Consider the following 16948-nt stretch of genomic DNA (forward strand, 5'->3'; position numbering starts at 1 on the left):
GGTGTCCTGAAATGTTTGCAAATAAACAAAATGGGGGTGTTCTGAGGATGCTGTCCGTATTGTTTGATGGTAAGTTGAATGTGTTCTAAGAACACTCGTGGTGTCCTGAAATGTTTGTAGATGGTGTCCTGAAGAAGCTGTCCGTATTGTTCATTGACAAGTTGAAAATGTTCTAAGAACTCTCGCGGTGTCCTGCAATGTTCATAGGGGGAGTCCTGAAGACACTGTCCGTATTGTTCAATGGCAAGTTGAATGTGTTCTAAAAACACTCGTGGTCTCCTGAAATGTTCGGAAATAAACAAAATGGGGGTGTTCTGAGGACGCTGTCCATATTATTCTGTGGCAAGCTGAATGTGTTCTAAGAACACTCGTGGTGTTTTGAAATGTTCGCAAATAAACAAAATGGGGGTGTTCTAAGGACGCTGTCTGTATTGTTCGTTGACAAGTTGAAAGTGTTCTAAGAACTCTCGCGTTGTCCTGAAATGTTCGTAGTGAGTGGTCTGAAGACGCTGTCCGTATTGTTCTTTGTCAAGTTGATTGTGTTCTAAGAACACTTGCAGTGTCATGAAATGTTCACAAATAAACAAAATGGGGGTGTTCTGAGGACGCTGTCCGTATTGTTCGTTGTAAAGTTGATTGTGTTCTAAGAACACTCGTGGTGTGCTAACATGTTTGTAGGGGGTGTCCTGAAGACGGTGTCCATATTGTTCTTTGTCAAGTTGATTGTGTTCTAAGAACACTCGTGGTGTCCTAAAATGTTCGTAGGGGGTCCCCTGAAGACGCTGTCCGTATTGTTTGTTGTCAAGTTGAAAATGTTCCAAGAACTCTTGCGGTGTCCTGAAATGTTCGTAGGGGGTGTCCTGATGGCGCTGTTCATATTGTTCGCTGGCAAGTTGAATGTGTTCTCAGAACCCTCGCGGTGTCCTGAAATGTTTGCAAACAAACAAAATGGGGGTGTTCTGAGGACGCTGTCCTTATTGTTCGTTGTCAAGTTGAAAGTGTTCTAAGAACACACGCGGTGTCCGTTTTGTTCTTTGTCAAGTTGAATGTTTTCTAAGGACACTCGCTGTGTCCTAAAATGTTTGTAAAAAAACATAATGTGGGTGTTCTGAGGACGCTGTCCTATTTGTTCTTTGTCAAGTTGAATGTGTTCTAAGAACACTTGTGGTGTCCTGAAATGTTTGCAAATAAACAAAATGGGGTGTGTTCTAAGAACTCACGCGTTGTCCTGAAATGTTCATAGGGGGTGTCCTGAAGACACTGTCCGTATTGTTCAATGGCAAGTTGAATGTGTTCTAAAAATACTCGTGGTCTCCTGAAATGTTCGCAAATAAACAAAATGGGGGTGTTCTGAGGACGCTGTCCGTATTGTTCTGTGGCAAGCTGAATGTGTTCTAAGAACACTCGTGGTGTTTTGAAATGTTTGCAAATAAACAAAATGGGGGTGTTCTAAGGACGCTGTCTGTATTGTTCGTTGTCAAGTTGAAAGTGTTCTAAGAACTCTCGTGTTGCCCTGAAATGTTCGTAGTGAGTGTCCTGAAGACGCTGTCCGTATTGTTCTTTGTCAAGTTGATTGTGTTCTAAGAACACTCGTGGTGTCCTAAAATGTTCGTAGGGGTTGCCCTGAAGACGCTGTCCGTATTGTTCGTTGTCAAGTTGAAAATGTTCTAAGAACTCTCGCGGTGTCCTGAAATGTTCGTAGCGGTTGTCCTGAAGATGCTGTTCATATTGTTCGCTGGCAAGTTGAATGTGTTCTCAGAACAGTCGCGGTGTCCTGAAATGTTCGCAAACAAAAAAAATGGGGGTGTTCTGAGGACGCTGTCCGTATTGTTCGTTGTCAAGTTGAAAGTGTTCTAAGAACACACGTGGTGTCCGTATTGTTCTTTGTCAAGTTGAATGTGTTCTACGAACACTTGTGGTGTCTTGAAATGTTCACAAATAAAAAAAATGGGGGTGTTCTTTGGACGCTGTCCGTATTGTTCTTTGTCAAGTTGAATGTGTTCTAAGAACACTCGTGGTGTCCTGAAAAGTTTGCAAATAAACAAAATGGGGGTGTTCTGAGGATGCTGCCGGTATTGTTCGATGGTAACTTCAATGTGTTCTAAGAACACTTATGGTGTCCTGAAATGTTCGTAGATGGTGTCTTGAAGACGCTGTCCGTATTCGTTGACAAGTTGAAAATGTTCTAAGAACTCTCGCGGTGTCCTGCAATATTCGCAAATAAACAAAATGGGGTGTGTTCTAAGAACTCACGCGTTGTCCTGAAATGTTCGTAGGGGGTGTCCTGAAGACACTGTCCGTATTGTTCAATGGCAAGTTGAAAATGTTCTAAGAACTCTCGCGGTGTCCTGCAATGTTCATAGGGGGAGTCCTGAAGGCGCTGTTCATATTGTTCGCTGGCAAGTTGAATGTGTTCTCAGAACACTCGCGGTGTCCTGAAATGTTTGCAAACAAACAAAATGGGGGTATTCTGAGGACGCTGTCCTTATTGTTCGTTGTCAAGTTGAAAGTGTTCTAAGAACACACGCGGTGTCCGTTTTGTTCTTTGTCAAGTTGAATGTTTTCTAAGGACACTCGCTGTGTCCTAAAATGTTTGTAAAAAAACATAATGTGGGTGTTCTGAGGACGCTGTCCTATTTGTTGTTTGTCAAGTTGAATGTGTTCTAAGAACACTTGTGGTGTCCTGAAATGTTTGCAAATAAACAAAATGGGGGTGTTCTGAGGATGCTGTCCGTATTGTTCGATGGTATGTTGAATGTGTTCTAAGAACACTCGTGGTGTCCTGAAATGTTCGTAGATGGTGTCCTGAAAAAGCTGTCCGTATTGTTTGTTGACAAGTTGAACATGTTATAAGAACTCTTGCGGTGTCCTGCAATGTTCGCAAATAAACAAAATGGGTGTGTGTTCTAAGAACTCACGCGTTGTCCTGAAATGTTCGTAGGGGGCGTCCTGAAGACGCTGTCCGTATTGTTCAATGGCAAGTTGAATGTGTTCTAAGAACACTTGTGGTGTCCTGAAATGTTCACAAATAAACAAAATGGGGGTGTTTTGAGGACGCTGTCCGTATTGTTCTGTGGCAAGCTGAATGTGTTCTAAGAACACTTGCGGTGTCATGAAATGTTCGCAAATAAACAAAATGGGGGTGTTCTGAGGACGCTGGCCGTATTGTTCTGTGGCAAGCTGAATGTGTTCTAAGAACACTCGTGGTGTCATGAAATGTTCGCAAATAAACAAAATGGGGGTGTTCTGAGGACACTGTCCGTATTGTTCTTTGTCAAGTTGATTGTGTTCTAAGAACAGTCGTGGTGTCCTAACATGTTCGTAGGGGGTCTCCTGAAGACGCTGTCCGTATTGTTCGTTGTCAAGTTGAAAATGTTCCAAGAATTCTCGCTGTGTCCTGAAATGTTCGTAGGGGGTGTCCTGAAGACTCTGTTCGTATTGTTCGCTGGCAAGTTGAATGTGTTCTCAGAACACTCGCGGTGTCCTGAAATGTTCGCAAACAAACAAAATGGGGGTGTTCTGAGGACGCTGTCCGTGTTGTTCGTTGTCAAGTTGAAAGTGTTCTAAGAACATATGCGGTGTCCGTATTGTTATTTGTCAAGTTGAATGTTTTCTAAGGACACTCGCTGTGTCCTAAAATGTTCGTAAATAAACATAATGGGGGTGTTCTGAGGACGCTGTCCGTATTGTTCTTTGTCAAGTTGAATGTGTTCTAAGAACTCTCGTGGTGTCCTGAAATGTTCGCAAATAAACAAAATGGGGGTGTTCTGAGGATGCTGTCCGTATTGTTCGATGGTAAGTTGAATGTGTTCTAAGAACACTCGTGGTGTCCTGAAATGTTTGTAGATGGTGTCTTGAAGACGCTGTCCGTATTGTTTGTTGACAAGTTGAAAATGTTCTAAGAACTCTCGCGGTGTCCTGCAATGTTCACAAATAAACAAAATGGGGTGTGTTCTAAGAACTCACGCGTTGTCCTGAAATGTTCATAGGGGGTGTCCTGAAGACACTGTCCGTATTGTTCAATGGCAAGTTGAATGTGTTCTTAAAATACTCGTGGTCTCCTGAAATGTTCGCAAATAAACAAAATGGGGGTGTTCTGAGGACGCTGTCCGTATTGTTCTGTGGCAAGCTGAATGTGTTCTAAGAACACTCGTGGTGTTTTGAAATGTTTGCAAATAAACAAAATGGGGGTGTTCTAAGGACGCTGTCTGTATTGTTCGTTGTCAAGTTGAAAGTGTTCTAAGAACTCTCGTGTTGCCCTGAAATGTTCGTAGTGAGTGTCCTGAGGACGCTGTCCGTATTGTTCTTTGTCAAGTTGAATGTGTTCTCAGAACACTTGCGGTGTCCTGAAATGTTCGCAAACAAAAAAAATGGGGGTGTTCTGAGGACGCTGTCCGTATTGTTCGTTGTCAAGTTGAAAGTGTTCTAAGAACACACGCGGTGTCCGTATTGTTCTTTGTCAAGTTGAATGTGTTCTACGAACACTTGTGGTGTCTTGAAATGTTCACAAATAAACAAAATGGGGGTGTTCCTTGGACGCTGTCCGTATTGTTCTTTGTCAAGTTGAATGTGTTCTAAGAATTCTCGCGGTGTCCTGCAATGTTCACAAATAAACAAAATGGGGTGTGTTCTAAGAACTCACGCGTTTTCCTGAAATGTTCATAGGGGGTGTCCTGAAGACACTGTCCGTATTGTTCAATGGCAAGTTGAATGTGTTCTTAAAATACTCGTGGTCTCCTGAAATGTTCGCAAATAAACAAAATGGGGGTGTTCTGAGGACGCTGTCCGTATTGTTCTGTGGCAAGCTGAATGTGTTCTAAGAACACTCGTGGTGTTTTGAAATGTTTGCAAATAAACAAAATGGGGGTGTTCTAAGGACGCTGTCTGTATTGTTCGTTGTCAAGTTGAAAGTGTTCTAAGAACTCTCGTGTTGCCCTGAAATGTTCGTAGTGAGTGTCCTGAAGACGCGGTCCATATTGTTCTTTGTCAAGTTGATTGTGTTCTAAGAACACTTGTGGTGTCCTAAAATGTTCGTAGGGGTTGTCCTGAAGACGCTGTCCGTATTGTTCGTTGTCAAGTTGAAAATGTTCTAAGAACTCTCGCGGTGTCCTGCAATGTTTGCAAATAAACAAAATGGGGTGTGTTATAAGAACTCACGCGTTGTCCTGAAATGTTCGTAGGGGGTGTCCTGAAGACACTGTCCGTATTGTACAATGGCAAGTTGAATATGTTCTAAGAACACTCGTGGTGTCCTGAAATGTTCGCAAATAAACAAAATGGGGGTGTTCTGAGGATTTTGTCCGTATTGTTCGATGGTAAGTTGAATGTGTTAAGAACACTCGTGGTGTCCTGAAATGTTCGTAGATGGTGACCTGAAGAAGCTGTCCGTATTGTTCGTTGAAAAGTTGAACATGTTCTAAGAACTCTTGCGGTGTCCTGCAATGTTTGCAAATAAACAAAATGAGGGTGTGTTCTAACAACTCACGCGTTGTCCTGAAATGTTCGTAGGGGGTGTCCTGAAGACACTGTCCGTATTGTTCAATGGCAAGTTGAATGTGTTCTAAGAACACTTGTGGTGTCCTGAAATGTTCGCAAATAAACAAAATGGGGGTGTTCTGAGGACACTGTCTGTATTGTTGTGTGGCAAGCTGAATGTGTTCTAAGAACACTCGCGGTGCCATGAAATGTTCGCAAATAAACACAATGGGGGTGTTCTGAGGACGCTGTCCGTATTGTTCTTTGTCAAGTTGATTGTGTTCTAAGAACACTCCTGGTGTCCTAACATGTTCGTAGGGGGTGTCCTGAAGATGCTGTCCATATTGTTCTTTGTCAAGTTGATTGTGTTCTAAGAACACTCGTGGTGTCCTAAAATGTTCGTAGGGGGTCTCCTGAAGACGCTGTCCGTATTATTCGTTGTCAAGTTGAAAATGTTCCAAGAACTCTCGCGGTGTCCTGAAACGTTTGTAGGGGGTGTCCTGAAGCCGCTGTTCGTATTGTTCGCTGGCAAGTTGAATGTGTTCTCAGAACACTCGCGGTGTCCTGAAATGTTCGCAAACAAACAAAATGGGGGTGTTCTGAGGACGCTGTCCGTATTGTTCGTTGTCAAGTTGAAAGTGTTCTAAGAACACACGCGGTGTCCTTATTGTTCTTTGTCAAGTTGAATGTTTTCTCAGAACACTCGCGGTGTCCTGAAATGTTCGCAAACAAACAAAATGGGGGTGTTAAGAGGACGCTGTCCGTATTGTTCGTTGTCAAGCTGAAATTGTTCTAAGAGCACACGAGGTGTCCGTATTGTTCTATGTCAAGTTGAATGTTTTCTAAGAACACTTGTGGTGTCCTGAAATGTTCGCAAATAAACAAAATGTGGGTATTCTGAGGATGCTGTCCGTATTGTTCGATGGTAAGTTGAATGTGTTCTAAGAACACTCGTGGTGTCCTGAAATGTTCGTAGATGGTGTCCTGAAGAAGCTGTCCGTATTGTTTGTTGACAAGTTGAACATGTTCTAAGAACTCTTGCGGTGTCCTGCAATGTTAGCAAATAAACATAATGGGGGTGTGTTCTAAGAACTCACGCGTTGTCCTGAAATGTTCGTAGGGGGCGTCCTGAAGACGCTGTTGTATTGTTCAATGGCAAGTTGAATGTGTTCTAAGAACACTTGTGGTGTCCTGAAATGTTCGCAAATAAACAAAATGGGGGTGTTCTGAGGACGCTGTCCGTTTTGTTCTGTGGCAAGCTGAATGTGTTCTAAGAACACACGCGGTGTCATGAAATGTTCGCAAATAAACAAAATGGGGGTATTCTGAGGACGCTGTCCGTATTGTTCTTTGTCAAGTTGATTGTGTTCTAAAAACACTCGTGGTGTCCTAAAATGTTCGTAGGCGGTCTCCTCAAGACGCTGTCCGTATTGTTCATTGTCAAGTTGAAAATGTTCCAAGAACTCTCGCAGTGTCCTGAAATGTTCGTAGGGGGTGTACTGAAGGCGCTGTTCGTATTGTTCGATGGCAAGTTGAATGTGTTCTCAGAACACTCGCTGTGTCCTGAAATGTTGGCAAACAAACAAAATGGGGGTGTTCTGAGGACGCTGTCCATATTGTTCATTGTCAAGTTGAAAGTGTTCTAAGAACACACGTGGTGTCCTTATTGTTCTTTGTCAAGTTGAATGTTTTCTCAGAAAACTCGCAGTGTCCTGAAATGTTCGCAAACAAACAAAATGGGGGTGTTAAGAGGACGCTGTCCGTATTGTTCGTTGTCAAGCTGAAATTGTTCTAAGAGCACACGCGGTGTCCGTATTGTTCTATGTCAAGTTGAATGTTTTCTAAGAACACTTGTGGTGTCCTGAAATGTTCGCAAATAAACAAAATGGGGGTATTCTGAGGATGCTGTCCGTATTGTTCGATGGTAAGTTGAATGTGTTCTAAGAACACTCGTGGTGTCCTGAAATGTTCGTAGATGGTGTCCTGAAGAAGCTGTCCGTATTGTTTGTTGACAAGTTGAACATGTTCTAAGAACTCTTGCGGTGTCCTGCAATGTTAGCAAATAAACATAATGGGGGTGTGTTCTAAGAACTCACGTGTTGTCCTGAAATGTTCGTAGGGGGCGTCCTGAAGACGCTGTCGTATTGTTCAATGGCAAGTTGAATGTGTTCTAAGAACACTTGTGGTGTCCTGAAATGTTCGCAAATAAACAAAATGGGGGTGTTCTGAGGACGCTGTCCGTATTGTTCTGTGGCAAGCTGAATGTGTTCTAAGAACACTCGCTGTGTCATGAAATGTTCGCAAATAAACAAAATGGGGGTATTCTGAGGACGCTGTCCGTATTGTTCTTTGTCAAGTTGATTGTGTTCTAAAAACACTCGTGGTGTCCTAAAATGTTCGTAGGGGGTCTCCTGAAGACGCTGTCCGTATTGTTCGTTGTCAAGTTGAAAATGTTCTCAGACCACTCGCGGTGTCCTGAAATGTTGGCAAACAAACAAAATGGGGGTGTTCTGAGGACGCTGTCCATATTGTTCGTTGTCAAGTTGAAAGTGTTCTAAGAACACACACGGTGTCCGTATTGTTCTTTGTCAAGTTGAATGTTTTCTAAGGACACTCGCTGTGTCCTAAAATGTTCATAAAAAAACATAATGGGGGTGTTCTGAGGACGCTGTCCGTATTGTTCTTTGTCAAGTTGAATGTGTTCTAAGAACACTCGTGGTGTCCTGCAATGTTCGCAAATAAACAAAATAGGGGTGTTCTGAGGATGCTGTCCATATTGTTCGATGGTAAGTTAAATGTGTTCTAAGAACACTCGCGGTGTCCTGAAATGTTCGTAGATGATGTCCTGAAGAAGCTGTCCGTGTTGTTTGTTGACAAGTTGAACATGTTCTAAGAACTCTTGCGGTGTCCTGCAATGTTCGCAAATAAACAAAATGGGGGTGTGTTCTAAGAACTCTCGTGGTGTCCTGAAATGTTCGCAAATAAACAAAATCGGGGTGTTCTGAGGATGCTGTCCATGTTGTTCTGTGGTTCTGTGGCAAGCTGAATGTGTTCTAAGAACACTCGTGGTGTCTTGAAATGTTTGCAAATAAACAAAATGGGGGTGTCCTGAAGACCCTGTCCATATTGTTCTTAGTCAAGTTGATTGTGTTCTAAGAACACTTGTGGTGTCCTAAAATGTTCGTAGGGGTTGTCCGGAAGATGCTGTCCGTATTGTTCGTTGTCAAGTTGAAAATGTTCTGAGAACTCTCGCGGTGTTCTGAAATGTTCGTAGGGGTTGTCCTGAAGATGCTGTTAGTATTGTTCGCTGGCAAGTTGAAGGTGTTCTCAGAACACTCGCGGTGTCCTGAAATGTTCGCAAACAAACAAAATGGGGGTGTTCTGAGGACGCTGTCCGTATTGTTTGTTGTCAAGTTGAAAGTGTTCTAAGAACACACACGGTGTCCGTATTGTTCTTTGTCAAGTTGAATGTGTTCTAAGAACACTTGTGGTGTCCTGAAATGTTCGCAAATAAACAAAATGGGGGTGTTCTGAGGACGCTGTCCGTATTGTTCGTTGTCAAGTTGAATGTGTTATAAGAACACTCGTGGTGTCCTGAAATGTTCGCAAATAAACAAAATGGGGGTGTTCTGAGGATGCTTTCCATATTGTTCGATGGAAAGTTGAATGTGTTCTAAGAACACTCGTGGTGTCCTGAAATGTTCGTAGATGGTGTCCTGAAGATGCTGTCCGTATTGTTCGTTGACAAGTTGAAAATTTTCTAAGAACTCTCGAGGTGTCCTGCAATGTTCGCAAATAAACAAAATGGGGTGTGTTCTAAGAACTCACGCGTTGTCCTGAAATGTTCGTAGGGGGCGTCCTGAAGCCGCTGTCCGTATTGTTCAATGGCAAGTTGAATGTGTTCTAAGAACACTTGTGGTGTCCTGAAATGTTTGCAAATAAACAAAATGGGGGTTTTCTGAGGACGCTGTCCGTATTGTTCTGTGGCAAGTTGAATGAATGTGTTCTAAGAACACTCGCGGTGTCATGAAATGTTCACAAATAAACAAAATGGGGGTGTTCTGAGGACGCTGTCTGTATTGTTCTTTGTCAAGTTGATTGTGTTCTAAGAACACTTGTGGTGTCCTAACATGTTCGTAGGGGCTGTCGTGAAGACGCAGTCCATAATGTTCTTTGTCAAGTTGATTGTGTTCTAAGAACACTCGTGGTGTCCTAAAATGTTCGTAGGGGGTCTTCTGAAGACGCTGTCCGTATTGTTCGTTGTCAAGTTGAAAATGTTCCAAGAACTCTCGTGGTGTCCTGAAATGTTCGTAGGGGTGTCCTGAAGACACCGTTCTTATTGTTCGCTGGCAAGTTGAATGTGTTCTCAGAGCACTCGCGGTGTCCTGAAATGTTCGCAAATAAACAAAATGGGGGTGTTCTGAGGACACTGTCTGTATTGTTGTGTGACAAGTTGAAATTGTTCTCAGAACACTTGCGGTGTCCTGAAATGTTCGCAAACAAACAAAATGGGGGTGTTCTGAGGACGCTGTCCGTATTGTTCGTTGTCAAGTTGAAAGTGTTCTAAGAAAACACGTGGTGTCCGTATTGTTCTTTGTCAAGTTGAATGTGTTCTAAGGAAACTCGCTGTGTCCTAAAATGTTTGAAAATAAACATAATGGGTGTGTTCTGAGGACGCTGTCCGTATTGTACTTTGTCAAGTTGAATGTGTTCTAAGAACACTCGTGGAGTCCTGAAATGTTCGCAAATAAGCAAAATGGGGGTGTTCTGAGGACGCTGTCCTATTTGTTCTTTGTCAAGTTGAATGTGTTCTAAGAACACTTGTGGTGTCCTGAAATGTTTGCAAATAAACAAAATGGGGGTGTTCTGAGGATGCTGTCCGTATTGTTCGATGGTAAGTTGAATGTGTTCTAAGAACACTCGTGGTGTCCTGAAATGTTCGTAGATGGTGTCCTGAAAAAGCTGTCCGTATTGTTTGTTGACAAGTTGAACATGTTATAAGAACTCTTGCGGTGTCCTGCAATGTTCGCAAATAAACAAAATGGGTGTGTGTTCTAAGAACTCACGCGTTGTCCTGAAATGTTCGTAGGGGGCGTCCTGAAGACGCTGTCCGTATTGTTCAATGGCAAGTTGAATGTGTTCTAAGAACACTTGTGGTGTCCTGAAATGTTCACAAATATACAAAATGGGGGTGTTTTGAGGACGCTGTCCGTATTGTTCTGTGGCAAGCTGAATGTGTTCTAAGAACACTTGCGGTGTCATGAAATGTTCGCAAATAAACAAAATGGGGGTGTTCTGAGGACACTGTCCGTATTGTTCTTTGTCAAGTTGATTGTGTTCTAAGAACACTCGTGGTGTCCTAAAATGTTCGTAGGGGGTCTCCTGAAGACGCTGTCCGTATTGTTCGTTGTCAACTTGAAAATGTTCGAAGAACTCTCGCTGGGTCCTGAAATGTTCGTAGGGGGTGTCCTGAAGACTTTGTTCGTATTGTTCGCTGGCAAGTTGAATGTGTTCTCAGAACACTCGCGGTGTCCTGAAATGTTCGCAAACAAACAAAATGGGGGTGTTCTGAGGACGCTGTCCGTGTTGTTCGTTGTCAAGTTGAAAGTGTTCTAAGAACATATGCGGTGTCCATATTGTTCTTTGTCAAGTTGAATGTTTTCTAAGGACACTCGCTGTGCCCTAAAATGTTCGTAAATAAACATAATGGGGGTGTTCTGAGGACGCTGGCCGTATTGTTCTGTGGCAAGCTGAATGTGTTCTAAGAACACTCGCGGTGTCATGAAATGTTCGCAAATAAACAAAATGGGGGTGTTCTGAGGACACTGTCCGTATTGTGCTTTGTCAAGTTGATTGTGTTCTAAGAACAGTCGTGGTGTCCTAACATGTTCGTAGGGGGGTGTCCTGAAGACGCTTTCCATATTGTTCTTTGTCAAGTTGATTGTGTTCTAAGAATACTTGTGGTGTCCTAAAATGTTGGTAGGGGGTCTCCTGAAGACGCTGTCCGTATTGTTCGTTGTCAAGTTGAAAATGTTCCAAGAACTCTCGCTGTTTCCTGAAATGTTCGTAGGGGGTGTCCTGAAGACTCTGTTCGTATTGTTCGCTGGCAAGTTGAATGTGTTCTCAGAACACTCGCGGTGTCCTGAAATGTTCGCAAACAAACAAAATGGGGGTGTTCTGAGGACGCTGTCCGTGTTGTTCGTTGTCAAGTTGAAAGTGTTCTAAGAACATATGCGGTGTCCGTATTGTTATTTGTCAAGTTGAATGTTTTCTAAGGACACTCGCTGTGTCCTAAAATGTTCGTAAATAAACATAATGGGGGTGTTCTGAGGACGCTGTCCGTATTGTTCTTTGTCAAGTTGAATGTGTTCTAAGAACTCTCGTGGTGTCCTGAAATGTTCGCAAATAAACAAAATGGGGGTGTTCTGAGGATGCTGTCCGTATTGTTCGATGGTAAGTTGAATGTGTTCTAAGAACACTTGTGGTGTCCTGAAATGTTTGTAGATGGTGTCCTGAAGACGCTGTCCGTATTGTTCGTTGACAAGTTGAAAATGTTCTAAGAACTCTCGCGGTGTCCTGCAATGTTCACAAATAAACAAAATGGATGTGTTCTAAGAACTCACGCGTTGTCCTGAAATGTTCATAGGGGGTGTCCTGAAGACACTGTCCGTATTGTTCAATGGCAAGTTGAATGTGTTCTAAAAATACTCGTGGTCTCCTGAAATGTTCGCAAATAAACAAAATGGGGGTGTTCTGAGGACGCTGTCCGTATTGTTCTGTGGCAAGCTGAATGTGTTCTAAGAACACTCGTGGTGTTTTGAAATGTTTGCAAATAAACAAAATGGGGGTGTTCTAAGGACGCTGTCTGTATTGTTCGTTGTCAAGTTGAAAGTGTTCTAAGAACTCTCGTGTTGCCCTGAAATGTTCGTAGTGAGTGTCCTGAAGACGCTGTCCGTATTGTTCTTTGTCAAGTTGATTGTGTTCTAAGAACACTCGTGGTGTCCTAAAATGTTCGTAGGGGTTGCCCTGAAGACGCTGTCCGTATTGTTCGTTGTCAAGTTGAAAATGTTCTAAGAACTCTCGCGGTGTCCTGAAATGTTCGTAGCGGTTTTCCTGAAGATGCTGTTCATATTGTTCGCTGGCAAGTTGAATGTGTTCTCAGAACACTCGCGGTGTCCTGAAATGTTCGCAAACAAAAAAAATGGGGGTGTTCTGAGGACGCTGTCCGTATTGTTCGTTGTCAAGTTGAAAGTGTTCTAAGAACACACGCGGTGTCCGTATTGTTCTTTGTCAAGTTGAATGTGTTCTACGAACACTTGTGGTGTCTTGAAATGTTCACAAATAAAAAAAATGGGGGTGTTCTTTGGACGCTGTCCGTATTGTTCTTTGTCAAGTTGAATGTGTTCTAAGAACACTCGTGGTGTCCTGAAATGTTCGCAAATAAACAAAATGGGGGTGTTCTGAGGATGCTGCCGGTATTGTTCGATGGTAACTTCAATGTGTTCTAAGAACACTTGTGGTGTCCTGAAATGTTCGTAGATGGTGTCTTGAAGACGCTGTCCGTATTCGTTGACAAGTTGAAAATGTTCTAAGAACTCTCGCGGTGTCCTGCAATGTTCGCAAATAAACAAAATGGGGTGTGTTCTAAGAACTCACACGTTGTCCTGAAATGTTCGTAGGGGGTGTCCTGAAGACACTGTCCGTATTGTTCAATGGCAAGTTGAATGTGTTCTAAAAACACTCGTGGTCTCCTGAAATGTTCGCAAATAAACAAAATGGGGGTGTTCTGAGGACACTGTCCGTATTGTTTTGTGGCAAGTTGAATGTGTTCTAAGAACACTCGTGGTGTCTTGAAATGTTCGCAAATAAACAAAATGGGGGTGTTCTAAGGACGCTGTCCATATTGTTCGTTGTCAAGTTGAAAGTGTTCTAAGAACTCTTGTGTTGTCCTGAAATGTTCGTAGTGAGTGTCCTGAAGACGCTGTCCATATTGTTCTTTTTCAAGTTGATTGTGTTCTAAGAACACTTGTGGTGTCCTTAAATGTTCGTAGGGGTTGTCCTGAAGACGCTGTCCGTATTGTTCGTTGTCAAGTTGAAAATGTTCTAAGAACTCTCGCGGTGTCCTGAAATGTCCGTAGGGGTTGTCCTGAAGATGCTGTTCGTATTGTTTGCTGGCAAGTTGAATGTGTTCTCAGAACACTTGCGGTGTCCTGAAATGTTCGCAAACAAACAAAATGGGGGTGTTCTGAGGACGCTGTCCTTATTGTTCATCGTCAAGTTGAAAGTGTTCTAAGAACACATGCGGTGTCCGTATTGTTCTTTGTCAAGTTGAATGTTTCCTAAGGACACTCGCTGTGTCCTAAAATGTTCGTAAATAAACATAATGGGGGTGTTCTGAGGACGCTGTCCGTATGCTTCTTTGTCAAGTTGAATGTTTTCTAAGAACTCTCGTGGTGTCCTGAAATGTTTGCAAATAAACAAAATGGGGGTGTTCTGAGGATGCTGTCCGTATTGTTCGATGGTAAGTTGAATGTGTTCTAAGAACACTCGTGGTGTCCTGAAATGTTTGTAGATGGTGTCCTGAAGAAGCTGTCCGTATTGTTCATTGACAAGTTGAAAATGTTCTAAGAACTCTCGCGGTGTCCTGCAATGTTCATAGGGGGAGTCCTGAAGACACTGTCCGTATTGTTCAATGGCAAGTTGAATGTGTTCTAAAAACACTCGTGGTCTCCTGAAATGTTCGGAAATAAACAAAATGGGGGTGTTCTGAGGACGCTGTCCGTATTGTTCTGTGGCAAGCTGAATGTGTTCTAAGAACACTCGTGGTGTTTTGAAATGTTTGCAAATAAACAAAATGGGGTGTTCTAAGGACGCTGTCTGTATTGTTCGTTGACAAGTTGAAAGTGTTCTAAGAACTCTCGCGTTGTCCTGAAATGTTCGTAGTGAGTGGTCTGAAGACGCTGTCCGTATTGTTCTTTGTCAAGTTGATTGTGTTCTAAGAACACTCGCAGTGTCATGAAATGTTCACAAATAAACAAAATGGGGGTGTTCTGAGGACGCTGTCCGTATTGTTCGTTGTAAAGTTGATTGTGTTCTAAGAACACTCGTGGTGTGCTAACATGTTTGTAGGGGGTGTCCTGAAGACGGTGTCCATATTGTTCTTTGTCAAGTTGATTGTGTTCTAAGAACACTCGTGGTGTCCTAAAATGTTCGTAGGGGGTCCCCTGAAGACGCTGTCCGTATTGTTTGTTGTCAAGTTGAAAATGTTCCAAGAACTCTTGCGGTGTCCTGAAATGTTCGTAGGGGGTGTCCTGAAGGCGCTGTTCATATTGTTCGCTGGCAAGTTGAATGTGTTCTCAGAACACTCGCGGTGTCCTGAAATGTTTGCAAACAAACAAAATGGGGGTGTTCTGAGGACGCTGTCCTTATTGTTCGTTGTCAAGTTGAAAGTGTTCTAAGAACACACGCGGTGTCCGTTTTGTTCTTTGTCAAGTTGAATGTTTTCTAAGGACACTCGCTGTGTCCTAAAATGTTTGTAAAAAAACATAATGTGGGTGTTCTGAGGACGCTGTCCTATTTGTTCTTTGTCAAGTTGAATGTGTTCTAAGAACACTTGTGGTGTCCTGAAATGTTTGCAAATAAACAAAATGGGGTGTGTTCTAAGAACTCACGCGTTGTCCTGAAATGTTCATAGGGGGTGTCCTGAAGACACTGTCCGTATTGTTCAATGGCAAGTTGAATGTGTTCTAAAAATACTCGTGGTCTCCTGAAATGTTCGCAAATAAACAAAATGGGGGTGTTCTGAGGACGCTGTCCGTATTGTTCTGTGGCAAGCTGAATGTGTTCTAAGAACACTCGTGGTGTTTTGAAATGTTTGCAAATAAACAAAATGGGGGTGTTCTAAGGACGCTGTCTGTATTGTTCGTTGTCAAGTTGAAAGTGTTCTAAGAACTCTCGTGTTGCCCTGAAATGTTCGTAGTGAGTGTCCTGAAGACGCTGTCCGTATTGTTCTTTGTCAAGTTGATTGTGTTCTAAGAACACTCGTGGTGTCCTAAAATGTTCGTAGGGGTTGCCCTGAAGACGCTGTCCGTATTGTTCGTTGTCAAGTTGAAAATGTTCTAAGAACTCTCGCGGTGTCCTGAAATGTTCGTAGCGGTTGTCCTGAAGATGCTGTTCATATTGTTCGCTGGCAAGTTGAATGTGTTCTCAGGACACTCGCTGTGTCCTAAAATGTTTGTAAAAAAACATAATGTGGGTGTTCTGAGGACGCTGTGCTATTTGTTCTTTGTCAAGTTGAATGTGTTCTAAGAACACTTGTGGTGTCCTGAAATGTTTGCAAATAAACAAAATGGGGGTGTTCTGGGGATGCTGTCCGTATTGTTCGATGGTATGTTGAATGTGTTCTAAGAACACTCGTGGTGTCCTGAAATGTTTGTAGATGGTGTCCTGAAAAAGCTGTCCGTATTGTTTGTTGACAAGTTGAACATGTTATAAGAACTTTTGCGGTGTCCTGCAATGTTCGCAAATAAACAAAATGGGTGTGTGTTCTAAGAACTCACGCGTTGTCCTGAAATGTTCGTAGGGGGCGTCCTGAAGACGCTGTCCGTATTGTTCAATGGCAAGTTGAATGTGTTCTAAGAACACTTGTGGTGTCCTGAAATGTTCACAAATAAACAAAATGGGGGTGTTTTGAGGACGCTGTCCGTATTGTTCTGTGGCAAGCTGAATGTGTTCTAAGAACACTTGCGGTGTCATGAAATGTTCGCAAATAAACAAAATGGGGGTGTTCTGAGGACGCTGGCCGTATTGTTCTGTGGCAAGCTGAATGTGTTCTAAGAACACTCGTGGTGTCATGAAATGTTCGCAAATAAACAAAATGGGGGTGTTCTGAGGACACTGTCCGTATTGTTCTTTGTCAAGTTGAATGTGTTCTAAGAACACTCGTGGTGTCCTGAAATGTTCGCAAATAAACAAAATGGGGGTGTTCTGAGGATGCTGCCGGTATTGTTCGATGGTAACTTCAATGTGTTCTAAGAACACTTGTGGTGTCCTGAAATGTTCGTAGATGGTGTCTTGAAGACGCTGTCCGTATTCGTTGACAAGTTGAAAATGTTCTAAGAACTCTCGCGGTGTCCTGCAATATTCGCAAATAAACAAAATGGGGTGTGTTCTAAGAACTCACGCGTTGTCCTGAAATGTTCGTAGGGGGTGTCCTGAAGACACTGTTCGTATTGTTCAATGGCAAGTTGAAAATGTTCTAAGAACTCTCGCGGTGTCCTGCAATGGTCATAGGGGGAGTCCTGAAGGCGCTGTTCATATTGTTCGCTGGCAAGTTGAATGTGTTCTCAGAACACTCGCGGTGTCCTGAAATGTTTGCAAACAAACAAAATGGGGGTATTCTGAGGACGCTGTCCTTATTGTTCGTTGTCAAGTTGAAAGTGTTCTAAGAACACACGCGGTGTCCGTTTTGTTC

Source organism: Ambystoma mexicanum, chromosome 8 (genome assembly GCF_040938575.1).
Source record: "Ambystoma mexicanum isolate Mex_15411 chromosome 8, UKY_AmexF1_1, whole genome shotgun sequence".
In the NCBI taxonomy this organism is placed as follows: Eukaryota; Metazoa; Chordata; class Amphibia; order Caudata; family Ambystomatidae; genus Ambystoma; species Ambystoma mexicanum.